This window comes from Staurois parvus, unplaced genomic scaffold (genome assembly GCF_062004578.1).
Source record: "Staurois parvus isolate SC_StPar_1 unplaced genomic scaffold, SC_StPar_1.0 ptg000005l, whole genome shotgun sequence".
Lineage (NCBI taxonomy): Eukaryota > Metazoa > Chordata > Amphibia > Anura > Ranidae > Staurois > Staurois parvus.
Genome location: NW_028317801.1, coordinates 8,251,330 through 8,263,888, shown reverse-complemented (window position 1 = coordinate 8,263,888; position 12,559 = coordinate 8,251,330). Strand labels below are relative to the sequence as shown.

At 44.4% G+C, this 12,559-nt stretch overlaps 1 protein-coding gene across 2 annotated transcripts in view; it reads right to left on the bottom strand.

Moving 5' to 3' along the window:
- The window catches only part of LARP4B (La ribonucleoprotein 4B), a 167,586-nt gene that overhangs the window by 102,737 nt on the left and 52,290 nt on the right, over nucleotides 1-12,559 (bottom strand). For both annotated transcript variants that reach the window (XM_089651903.1, XM_089651847.1), the window contains exon 2: nucleotides 11,055-11,164. The gene's annotated coding sequence lies outside the window, so the exon portion shown is untranslated. The remainder of the gene's footprint in view (nucleotides 1-11,054; nucleotides 11,165-12,559) is intronic.

The following is a 12,559-nucleotide window of genomic DNA, read 5'->3' as shown; positions in this document are numbered from 1 at the left end:
TTACATCATTCCTGAAATGTAAATCAGCTCAGAACTTTCAACACTGAACAAAGAACATGTAGGCATAATTCTCACTGCTGTTTGAGTTCTCCATGTAGCTGCAGATCAGGTTCCAGCAACAAGCACAACCACTGAGCTTAGGATAGTCCTGATCTATATTCACCTTCTGAGATAACGAAGAACAGGTCACGCAAGATAAAATAAACTTATGACATGGCTAGATATTCGTGTCAGCTACACGAATATGCACTGAAAGGGAGAGGTTAGTTTCAGCTTGCAAATTTTCTAGCACTGCTTTTAAACCTGGGTGGATCATGATATCATTATGCAGAGGAAAGATATAGAATACTTGTAATTCCACACTGAATTAAAAAATCTAGAGCATCTCAATATTAAAAAAAAAGAAAAAAAATTATAGGGTATTAAAGTTTGTCGCCATTTCATGACCGCACGTAAAGGATTGACATGTTGGGTATCTATTTACTTGGTACAAATTAATCACTTATAAATTACCCCACAAATGTCAATTTATTTGCTTTTTGTGCCTTAAAATTAAAGTGTTTTTTTTTTACTGAAATTTTGCATTTCTTAAACATAAAAAAAATTGGGACTAGCACTATTTTCTCTAGGGTGTCTGCTTTGAAATATATGTTTTTGGGGCTTTATGTAACCTTCAGGCCTAAAAAAGATTTTTTAAACGTATGCACAAAAACACAAAAAGGGCTCTGGCAGCAAAGAGGATAAAGGATAAGTTAACCTTCAGGAACATGTTCCACCCGTTGGAAATTCAAGAAATGGAAGATCTTACTATGTTAATGATCCCCTTTTCGGTTACCCCAAAGAATGGTTTCCTATAGTCCAGATTACTGCAACTGTGTAATTTTGCTGTACAGAGGCAATATGCTCTGATCTTTCAATCTCTTGCACAATGTTGACTACCAATGTATGCAAACATTTGTGATCCTGTAACCTCTTGGAGACATGGCAATGTTGCTTCCCAAATAAAAATAAAGAATGTATAAAGCTAAAACTGCAATGAGTTAAGATTTGTAAATTTAAAATTGTGCCTTCTTGCAAAACTGAGAATCGAAGGTTGTAAACAAACAAAATCTGGGAGGTTGGCTTTCACATAGGCATTGTGCTAACGCTCAACTGCAGCACCATGTGTGAGATGCATTGGTATGAAATGATCCAGAAATACATTTTATTGCAACACAGTGCATTACAATGTGTGGCAAAACACATTTGTGTTGTGCTTTAGGCTTCATTCACATGGCCACAAAGGGTCATACATTGGCAAGCTTATTTCTGTGCCCAGGAGTCAAATGTGTTTGCATACAGCTGTGTGCACCAGCCTGTACAAATTATGGCTGTATGCATATAACTGCACATCAGAGCAGCTACAGGCATACAGGGATTTATAAGCAGCCCATGAGTCCATCACTGAAGTGACCATAAGTTTATAGCAGAAGGGGGAATGCGAGCAACCTAAGGTTGCTAGCTAAAATCAGTTCAGTGCCTCCGTAAGCCTTACTTTGCTGGCAGTGAAGGGGTTACAAACTTTATTCTGATGGGGAATGCTTCTTTAACCTTAAGCAGGGTTTTATAGCTCCTGCTACATGAGTAGGACACTAGGCAGGAGGAAAGAAAAAAAAAAAAAAAAAAGACTTGGCACCGCCTACGGGCAGCCCTCTCTGGGTATAATACCTCCTCTTTGCTATAGGACGCCAGTGTCAAAGGAGAGATCAAAGCAGTGTGAAAGGAGAGATCTGCCTACAGTGGTGGGTGCTATGTCTGCCAATTAACTCAAAAGGGATTTTACGGCGAGTACAAAGAAAAGAATTCCCATTTTCTCTTACACTCACTGACGGACACAGCGGCTTCTTCTTTAACCTTAAAGTAGGGATGTCCCCAAGCAACGTTAGAATGAGGGGCGGGCAACCGTACAATATAAAAAGAAAGAACCCCCAGGGCAACTAGCCAACACTCCGAATGGCCCCAAAAGGGGAGGCCATTTGATCCACACCCCGTTGAAGGAAGGCCAACACCCTAGCCACAACAAAGGAACACGGATGGAACCCCAAGGCTTCACACCAACCAGTATAGGCTCTCCAGGTGCTATGATAAATCTTCCAGGAGGTAGACTAAAAGGCCTTCAACATAGTCTGAATCAGCCAGACAACCCCGTCCTTCAGAACCTGGCTCTCAAAAGCCACGCCATCAAAGCCAGCGACGGCAAAGCAGAGTGGAAGACCAGCCCTTGAGACAAAGTGTTTCGGAAGAGGCAGCCTCCAGGGAGAATCCACCACCAATCACACCACGTCAGCGTACCATGGACTACGAGGCCAGTCCAGAGCAATAAGGATGACTGGGATCCCTTCAGAATCTATCCTTTGTAGCAGACAAGGAATTAGTCGAAGGGGTGGGAAGGCATAGATGTGAGTGTACTGATCCCACGGCACCACCAGCGCCAATCAATGATTGTGCCACGAAACGTGGAACCTTCCGATTGAGGTGGAAAGCCAGAAGATCCACATCAGGAGTCCCCCAGAGAATGCAGAACTAATGGAACACTTCCGGATGTAGGGACCACTCGCCCTGATCCAGCATCGGATGGCTGAGATAATCCGCTTGCCAGTTTTTTGACACTTGGAATGTGAACAGCGGACAGAGCCAGAACGAAACTCTCTGCCCACTGCAGAATGTGAGATGCCTCCAATGCTGCTGCACTTCTCGTGCCTCTGATGATTGACATACGCCACCACAGTGTCGTTGTCCAACTGAAACTTGGTCAGCAGCCCCGACAGATAGTCTAATGCATTAGTGACAACCTGATAGCCGAAGCTCCAGGATATTGACGGGTAAGAGAGCTTTCCCCGGAGTCCATCGACCCTGAGCAGAGTGCACCCCCAGGACTACTCCCCAGCCCAAAAGGCTGGCATGTCGTGACTACAGTCCAGCGGAGGAGGAAAGACTTTCTATTCCATAGAGCCAGGGACCTCATCCACCAAAGAAGGAGGCCCTCGAAGATTCCAGGTGAAACCCAAGGTCTAAGGAGGCAGAAGCCCTCTTCCATTTTCCTCTGTAGTGTTCAAAAGAAGCCACCATCAAGCCAAACACCCCCATGAAAAAACTCAGAGAGGGCTGCCTGAAAGCTAGGAGTTGCCAAACTGCCGACCGGAGCTTCAACAATTTCTCCGATGGAAGGAACACCTTGGCCTGCTCTGAATCAAGAATCAGCCACAGATACTCAAGGCGTCTGCACGGAGTCAACACCGATTTCCTGAGGTTCAAGATCTACCTGAAGTCCCGTAGAGAACACATGGTGATATCCACACTGTCTAATACCGAGGAGCGAGTCTCCGCACGCAGGAGCAAATCGTTCAGGTAGCCGATCACTGCAATCCCCTGCGGTCTCAAAAAGGCCAGGACTGGGGCTAGGACCTTGGTAAACACCCGTAGGTGCACAGGCCAAACCAAATGGCAGTTCTACGAATTGGTAATGCAAAAATGAAGGAAGCACTGATGCCCCTTGCAAATGAGGATGTGCAGGTAAGCATCTGATGTCCATGGAGGCCAGGAAATCTCCCTGGCGAAGGGAGGCCACCGAGCGAATAAATTCTGTCCTGAACTTGTGAACCTGCATGAAGATGATCAGGGCCTTGAGGTCCAGGACTGGGCGAACCCCGTCCTCCTTGGGAACAGTAAACAGGTTAGAGTAGAGACCACGAAAATGCTCTGAATCTGGTACTGTGATGACCACTCCATGGAGCAGAAATTCCTGTACAGGGCTTGCAGGCGACCTGGCAAAAGTTGCACATTGGAGGGAAAAAATCTGTTCGGCGGAAGGGAATGAAAATATATCTTGTATGCTGATAGAATGATCTTGTGAAGCCACTTGTCATGAATGAGGGAGATTCATGGGCCCGAAAACCTGTGCAGATGCCCCCATCCCTGCCATCCTGGAAGCGGGTGGGAACAAACCTTCATGTTGAGGGAGACTTATCCGCGGGCTTGGAGGACTTCTGGGGCCAGGGATGCTTGGTGCCACCAGAAGGAGCCTTGAGCCCTTGGCTGCAGAGCCGGAGGTATGAAAAACTAGTACGTGCCATAAACATGGGCCACGACTTCCGACAAGGTTCCTTCCTCTTCTTGGCCTGGGGGAGGAAGGTACACTTGCCCCAGTAAGGTTCTTGACATCACCTAGTGTACCGCCAAAAGTCAGTCGCCCAGAAAGGGCAGGACCGCCAGAGCCTTCTTGGAGGTCTGGTCCACCAACCAACACTTGAGCCAAAAGGACCAGCTGGAGCACAAACAGCTGAGACAGACAGTTTGGAAAGAAGAGGATCTGCATCACAGGCGGAGTCACAAACGTACTTTAAGCCCTGGACCAACTGGTCTGCCAGCTCCACATACGTTTGTGGGCAACTGATTAGAAGTCAGGCCTTGTCGTGGAGCCTTGGCCCATTCCGTCAGTGTCTGGGAGACCAAGGCCATAGCCAACACCGGCCTAAGTGCCAATCCGGCAACAGTGAACATTGAATGGGCCGCCGCCTCCACCCTGCGGTCCGCAGGGTTCGTAACCGAGGGGGTCTCCTCCACAGGAATCAACGTGGTCATGTTAAGCCTGGAGATGGGAGGATCAACCACCCACAAAGATGTCCACTTCTTCAGCAGGGCCTCCTCAAAGGGATAACGCACTGCGAAGCACAAACGGACGCTTTGGCCAAATCCAATCCTTATAAACAAATCTGTCAAAATATTCGTGGTAAGGAAAAACCTTAGCAGCCCCTGGCTTGTGCGCACCAAAAGGAACAGGTACCACATCAGCTGACTCCACAGGGCCCTCAATCTTTAGCGTTTCACGCACAGAACCAGTGTCGCTACCAATGCCTTCTCCTGTGCAGCAACCGAAGAAGAGGACCCATCCTCCTCTTCTGAGGAAGCAGGGGACGTGTCCTCAGGATCCGCAGTAAATGCAGAACCCACGGCGGCGGGATATGATTTGGTCTCAGAATTGTCCGAAGACAAGGGCGATGGCAGAGGGCACTTCTTGCTCACCTTGCGGCCAACTGCCACTTCTACACAGGACACAAACTTCTCCAAGATGGCTGACAAAGCATCTAGGGGAACTGAGGGACCCGGGGGCCCCAGAGGTGCAGAATGCTCCTGAGCTTCCATGAGAACAGTCACCCCGCGAGAAGGGGCCCTGGATGCTCCCAGTACAGAAGACAACCCCTGTAGGGAGAAAGAGGGAAAGAGATCCCCAGGGAGGACACACCACCACTGTCAAGGTTCCCATGTGTCCTGCCGTCCTTCCCAGACAGCTTGTGTTGAGCTCCGCCTCCCCAAGCCGAGGGGCATGAGTGAATCCCCACTGCAGGCTATGGAAAAATGGCCATCAAGGACCTCCCCCAGCCAGCCTCCATCGCTTCCTAGCCACTTAGACCCCCCAAAAATGGCTGCCAACCAAAACAATCTCCAGAAAAATGGCTACTGTCTGGAACTAGAGGCTGAAAACCTCCAAAAAAATGGCCGCCACAGCCTCATGCAGCAGCCCCCCGATCGAGGCAGGCATGTAAACCATAATGGACACCTCCCCCCACAGTAGGACAAGGACCCTCCAGTCTCAGACTGCAGAGGGAAAAAGAAGAAGCCCACACTACCAGGGTCCAGCCAGGCATTAGGTATCCGGGCTAAGCACACGCCATTTCCAGGGAGCTGGTGCGTGAAAGGGGAGGGAGGTGGGTGAGAGGGGACCGACCACCCCAGGGAGCACCCGTGTCTCACACCAAGTCCTGGACAAGAGGGGGGCACTACTTACCAATCCAGTGGAGATTGCGCGTTAAGCTCCCGTGACAGATCTTCCTCTCTACCGACGTAAGGGGGTTGTCGGCCAGGGGTACACTGACACAGACTAAAACCGCCCGGTCATATCCATACCCGCGAGGTGTTTAACTCGCTGGCCACCCCGTTCGTGAAGCTGGCGGTCTGCACACTCTTGCTGGTCAGACTGTGGTGACCACTGAATCTAGATTATCCAGCCTATCGCCCAGCCAGACTGTTGATAGAAGATCATTGCAAGAACACAAAAGTCTAAGAGAAAAAGAAAAGGAAAAGTTGTGCAACCAAGCAAAACGTCATGTCCATACTCCTGAGACACTAGGCATAAAAGATTGGAGACCTATAGCAGAGAGGGGGTTTTATACCCAGAGAGGACTGGACATAGGAGGTGACAAGTCTTTTTCAGCCTAGTCTCCTACTCCTGAAGGTGGAGCTACAAAACACTGCTTTGTTCAGGTTAAAGAAGTCGCTGTGTCCATCAATGAACCTAAGCGTAAATACATTGTTGCTAAAACTGCTTAAGTGTTAGCTGGCGATGGACTTTACATAACTGACCAACAAATTTTAAGCCTATCTAAAGCTGTGTAAACGCGGTAAGGTTTCATTCTTAAAATCCTGACAGATCATTGCATCAGCACAAGCAACGCTGATGCAGCATTCTCCCCTGCTGTGTCTTTATATTTTCATCAGAGCTCGGGGAAAGGGGTGCATGTGCAGTATAATGTAAGGTTTTCCAAATGGTGGTGCAGAACGGGGAGCAGAGGCAAGACAAAAATAGGTAAAAATGACCTACTGACAACAATTATAAAAACTGCTTAGTCAAAGACAGAAAGGATACAAATTACGTTGTATCTACTTGGTTTCATTTACTGGCAGATCAAGGAAAGAGCTTAGACTTGCATATGTCAGTTAAAGAATGCATAAACGCTCACCTTGTAAAACAACCCATGCAGTTTAGAACGGAAATGAAAGGCAAAACATTTGTGTATACATTAAAAAAAAAAAACCACTCCAAAGACATGCTGGTAGGTAAATTGGTTCCTGTCTAAATAGTATGTGTGTATGTAAATTAGGGAACTTAGATTGTACTCTCTTCAAGGATTAAGGACTGATGTGAATGTACAATATATGTATGTAAAGCGCTGCGTAAACTGATGGCGCTATACAAGTACCTGTAATAAATAAAATACATAAATGCATTCCCCCCTCCCCCATTTTTAAGAAGTGTTCACATACTCTGTTCTCAGCTGTATATGAAGGGGAGGAGAAACAGCAGTACACTAATCTTTCAAGTGAATGGCTGTGCAGGGACAGAGGTGTCAGACCAAGTCTGATCACTGGAGTAGCTCCCACCACAGCCAGAAAACGGACCATTCTGTGTTCCAATGCCTAGTGCTGTCAATTTTTTTTATAGGAATACAGAGGGACTGACAGGAACACCAGGAATTTCACACAAAGGAAGCAATACAAGGTGAAAAGGATACTTTTTCATACAGGTACATGGTACAGCAGGAACATATCAGGGACATGTCAGGCTGCTTAAATACAGTTGCAAGAAAAAGTACCCCCCTTGGGATTACGTGGAGTTTTGCATGAATTGGGCATAAAATGTGCTCTGAACGTCCTCTAAGTCACAACAATAGAAGAACACAGTCTGCTGAACATAATACTACACAAACATTAGATGTTGCCATTGTTTAATTGCACATAACATGTAAACATTCACAGTGCAGGGAGGAAAAAGTATGTGAACCTTTGGACTTAATAACTGGTTGACCCTCCTTTGGCAGCAATAACCTCAACCAAACGTTTCCTGTAGTTGCAGATCAGACCTGCACAACGATCTGGAGTAATTTTGGACCACTCCTCTTCACAAAACCGTTTCAGTGTAGCAATATTCTTGGGATGTCTGGTGTGAATCGCTCTCTTAAGGTCATGCCACAGCATTTCAATCGGGTTGAGGTCAGGACTCTGACTGGGCTACTCCAGAAGGCGTATTCTGTGCTGTTGCAGCCATTGTTTTGTTGAATTACTTGTATGCTTTGGGTCATTGTCCTGTTGCATCACCCATCCTCTGCGGAGCTTCAGTTGGCGGACAGATGGTCGTACGTTTTCCTGCAAAATGTCTTGATAAACTCTGGAATTCATTTTCCCATCAATGACAACAATCCGTCCAGGCCCTGAGGCAGCAAAGCAGCCCCAAACCATGATGCTCCCTCCACCATGTTTTACAGTGGGGATGAGGTTTTGATGTTGGTGTGCTGTGCCTTTTTTTCTCCACACATAGTGTTGTGTGTTCTTCCCAAACAACTCAATCTTGGTTTCATCTGTCCACAGTATATTTTGCCAGTAGTGCTGTGGAACATCCAGGTGCTCTTTTGCAAACTTCAAACGTGCTGCAATATTCTTTTTGGACAGCAATGGCTTCCTCCGTGGTGTCCTCCCATGTACTCCATTCTTGTTTAATGTTTTCCTTATTGTAGATGTGTCAACAAAAATGTTAGAATGTGCCAGAGATTTCTGTAGGTCTTTAGCTGACACTCTGGGATTCTTCTTTACCTCATGCAGCATTCTGCGCTGTGCTCTTGCAGTCATTTTTACAGGACGACCTCGCCTAGGGAGAGTAGCAACAGTGCTAAACTTTCTCCATTTGTAGACAGTCTGTCTTACCGTGGACACATGAACATCAAGGCTTTTGGAGATACTTTTGTAACCCTTTCCAGCTTCATGCAAGTCAACAATTCTTGATCGTAGGTCTTCTGAGAGCTCTTTTCTGCAAGGCATGGTTCACATCAGACAGTGCTTCTTGAAACCAGTAAACCCAAAACAGGTGTGTGTTTTTTAAGGGCAGGACAGCTGTCAGCAACACATCCAATATCATCACACTAATTGGAGTCAAGGTTGGCTCACTCCTGGCTCCAATTAGCTCTGGGAGGTCATTAAGCTAGGGCCTCACATACTTTTTCCTCCCTGCACTGTGAATGTTTACATGTTATATGCAATTAAACCATGGCAACATCTAATGTTTGTGTAGTATTATGTTCAGACGACTGTGTTCTTCTATTGTTGTGACTTAGATGACGTTCAGAGCACATTTTATGCCCAATTCATGTAAAACTCCACGTAATCCCAAGGGGTTCACATACTTTTTCTTGCAACTGTATGTAAACCCAGCGTTTCAAGTAAAAAAATAAATAAATCGTAATAATGAAAAAAGTATTCCAATGCAACCCTTCAATAAATTTTAAATTTACCCTGATTAGGCCTAATTAACACCACCTTCCCAATCTACCTACAGCCTTTAATAATATTTAACCATTAATTACTTTTCTGTTTTTATGATTTCTTTGGAGGGTGTTGCAATAAAAAAAAAAAAAGCAAGCGCGAAAAAAAAAAAAAAAAGAAAAAAGCCATATTTCACCTGTAAATGAGATTCAGAATTTTTTGATTTTTAAACGTGACACATTATAGCATAAACATATATACTTTTGCCTACAGTATCTTTAAACTAAAACTAACCAAAGCAGTAAAAAAAATTGCATTTTTTTTTTTAGTTATATTTTATTGTTTTCTTGCAATGATATTGCAATCCATAAAGATATATAAACAGTATATTACTTATCTTTTCTTACAGCAGTAGTAGTCTCCTTGAGAAGGATACAAAAAAAGTGCCACCCCTGCAGGTTTCTTTAATAGACCGGGACACTTGCACTCCCAAATAACAGATCGAGGCTACTTTAGCAAGAGGTAGAATGGACTGTGCAGCTGAAAGTGGGAAGTGATCAAAAGGGAGAATTTGTGATTTGTGCCAACTTATGCATAGGCCTGAATGAGAGCCCAGTTGGTCAATGGAATTCAGTGCTGAGGCCAGTGAAGTGCCCCAGTCCGTTAGATCATCGTGTCATCGGCATACATGTCCAACATTTCCACCAGGTGACCAACTCGCAGACCCAGGATCTGATCATGTGACCTAAGGGAAATAGCCAGAGGATCCACCACCAGAGCATATAGAAGGGGGGAAGTGAGCAGTCCTGACTGGTACCCCAACTTAGAGGGAAGGGTGTCTGACACCCACCTATTGATGGATACTTGGGCTACTGGGGACAGGTATAGCAGCTGAATTTAGGGCCAAAGCACTTTTAACACTCCCATAATTATCCCCATTCGACAGAGTTGAATGTTTTTGCTGCATCTAATGCCACCACCACCTCCCTAGCTCCCTGCAGGTTTAAACCGCATACTAATACATTATGACAGACTTACCTACAAATGGAGGCCTTGAGTGCTGGGCTGTCACGGCTTCCCAAATCCCTGACGGCTTACGGTCAGCAGTTGACCGGGTCTTCTTTCGGGGTTACAAACAGTCAGCTGCTTGATTGGCCAGGCTGTGGTGATGTCACTCCCATGCATGTGCACGGAAGTCACTTCATACGGCATGCACATGCGAGGCACAGATCATATTACCACTATCAAGAAGGGGGACCTTTATGACATAAGAGACCTCTAGGCCGGTCAGCGGATTTTGGCATGTGGGAGTTTATTACCACTTTAAATTAGAACTACAGGCAAATCTCCACACACACACCCACATTTTGAACAGAGCAAGGGAGGGTTATAAGCCCTGTCAGTTTTTTTTTTTTTTTGCCATGTGTGTCCCAGTAAGGAGGTTTACCTTTCGTTCTTGCCCCATAACCAAAACAGGAAGTGAAAGATAACCCCTACAAATCAAGTCACCAGAACTAGTGTCCCCATTGGAAGATTTCCTTTCTGTTCCTGTTCTGGGGACATTCCAAAATTAGTTTTTTACATTCACTTTTAATGATAATGGTAAACAGGAAAAACAGAGGGTGATTCTCCCTAACAGGGACACAGACAGCAATAAAAAACTGACAAGCGTTCTAATCCCTCTCCATTCTAGCCAAAATTGAAAAAAAAGATTTGCCTTTAGTTATACTGACAAAATCATTACTGAATATACAGACCCAAAGCATAAATGTAAAAAATTGATCTGGTCCATATGGGGTGCAGAAGTGAGAGCTAACATGGATAAGAATCCCATCAAAGAAAGAAAATAAAAATTAAAAATTGCTTGCAAGCAACTGCCTAAAGATTGAAGCTGTAAACCACCGACTCCAAACCTCTGCATTTCCTGGTGCATAAGTGAAATTAGGCAGTGAGAAATAAATTGGTCATACGCAGCTCCCTCATACCTTGCTCAGCTGTATCTGCTTTCACTGTTGCTAGAAGAGTTCCAACAGATATCCTAAAGTTATATGGAGCCAAGAAGAGTACATACGTCACACGCCAAACATCCAGCAACCTGCAAGACAAAACTTTTATTAAGATACCACACACCACGTAAGCATGATAGTATAACAGCATGGGTAGGTGAGAACATGAGCAGTCTTACACAATCACCAACATGCAATCGCAGTAGAAAGCTCTACTGTGACATAGCATGATGCTGCAGATGATTCTTGGGGGGAAAAAAAAAAAAATGTACAAAAACCAGAAGTGCATCATAAAACCTAAGCCATCATGCAGCCAATAAAAACAAAAAAAAGAAAAACAACTATTTAGTGATACCACTTACTCTTGTAATCACACTCCGTAACAGATTCAGTTAACAAAACTGCTATAGTCACAATGGGTCAAGCATACAATTCAGAAGCTACACACAATGTACCAGAAATAGTATGATTATTTTAAGAGGTTATAAAAATTATTTAAAGTTCTGCCAAAATTATATATATATAATTTTTTTTTTTTTTTACCACTTTAAGTCCGGACACTTTCACCCCCTTCCTGTCCAGGCCAAATTTCAGCTTTCAGTGCCATCATACTTTGAATGACAATTCAAACACCATACCCATAAGTTTTTAGCATTTCTTTTGAGACAGAAAATTTTATTTTGGTTAGATTTATTCACCACTGGGATTTTTATTTTTTTGCTATATAAATGAAAAAGTACAAACATTTTGAAAACAAACGTATTTTTCTTATACTATTTTTGCAAATAAATAATCTTTCTTCATAAATCAAAATGTATTCAGCTATCTTTTTAGTAAGAAAAAAACTAATTAGTTTATAACCAAAAATTAATTTTTCAGATTTTTTTTTTTACATTTTTATTATTTTGTTTATTTGTTGTTTCTTTTTAAACATACTGTCACCCTAGCAGTACAGCATCACCATAGTGACACTGTACTACTTGTGGGGGGGGGGGGGGGTGATGATTTTTTTTTTCTTTTTACATTGATTGCTTTTACACCCATAAAGGCTGTAAAAGCAATAATTTCTCCTTCTCTCTGCCTTCATTCTTGCAGCCATCGAGTAATACTGTGAGAGCTGTGATTGGTCACAGCTTGTCACATGGTACAAGGCTGTTGTGAATAGCCTTGTACCATGTGACCTCTGTGATCATTCTCAGATTTCACAAGTAGTAAGCAATGATGTCAGGAAGTGACATCTTGTTTACTACTATTCATGTGTTCACTGATTGGCCAATCAGTGATCACATGATCGACCTCACACAGAGGTCGTGGTGCCGTGCATTTCCAGGGAGCGCGCACAGGCAATGAATGCAGGGGCCGTTTATAAACGGCTACCTGCTTCGTCACTGCTCCCGTCCAGCTGTTTATATACATGGGCCGGACGGGAAGTGGTTAAAGGAGTAGGGAAGAATTAAAACCCATGTTGGATTGTTGCTGCTCAT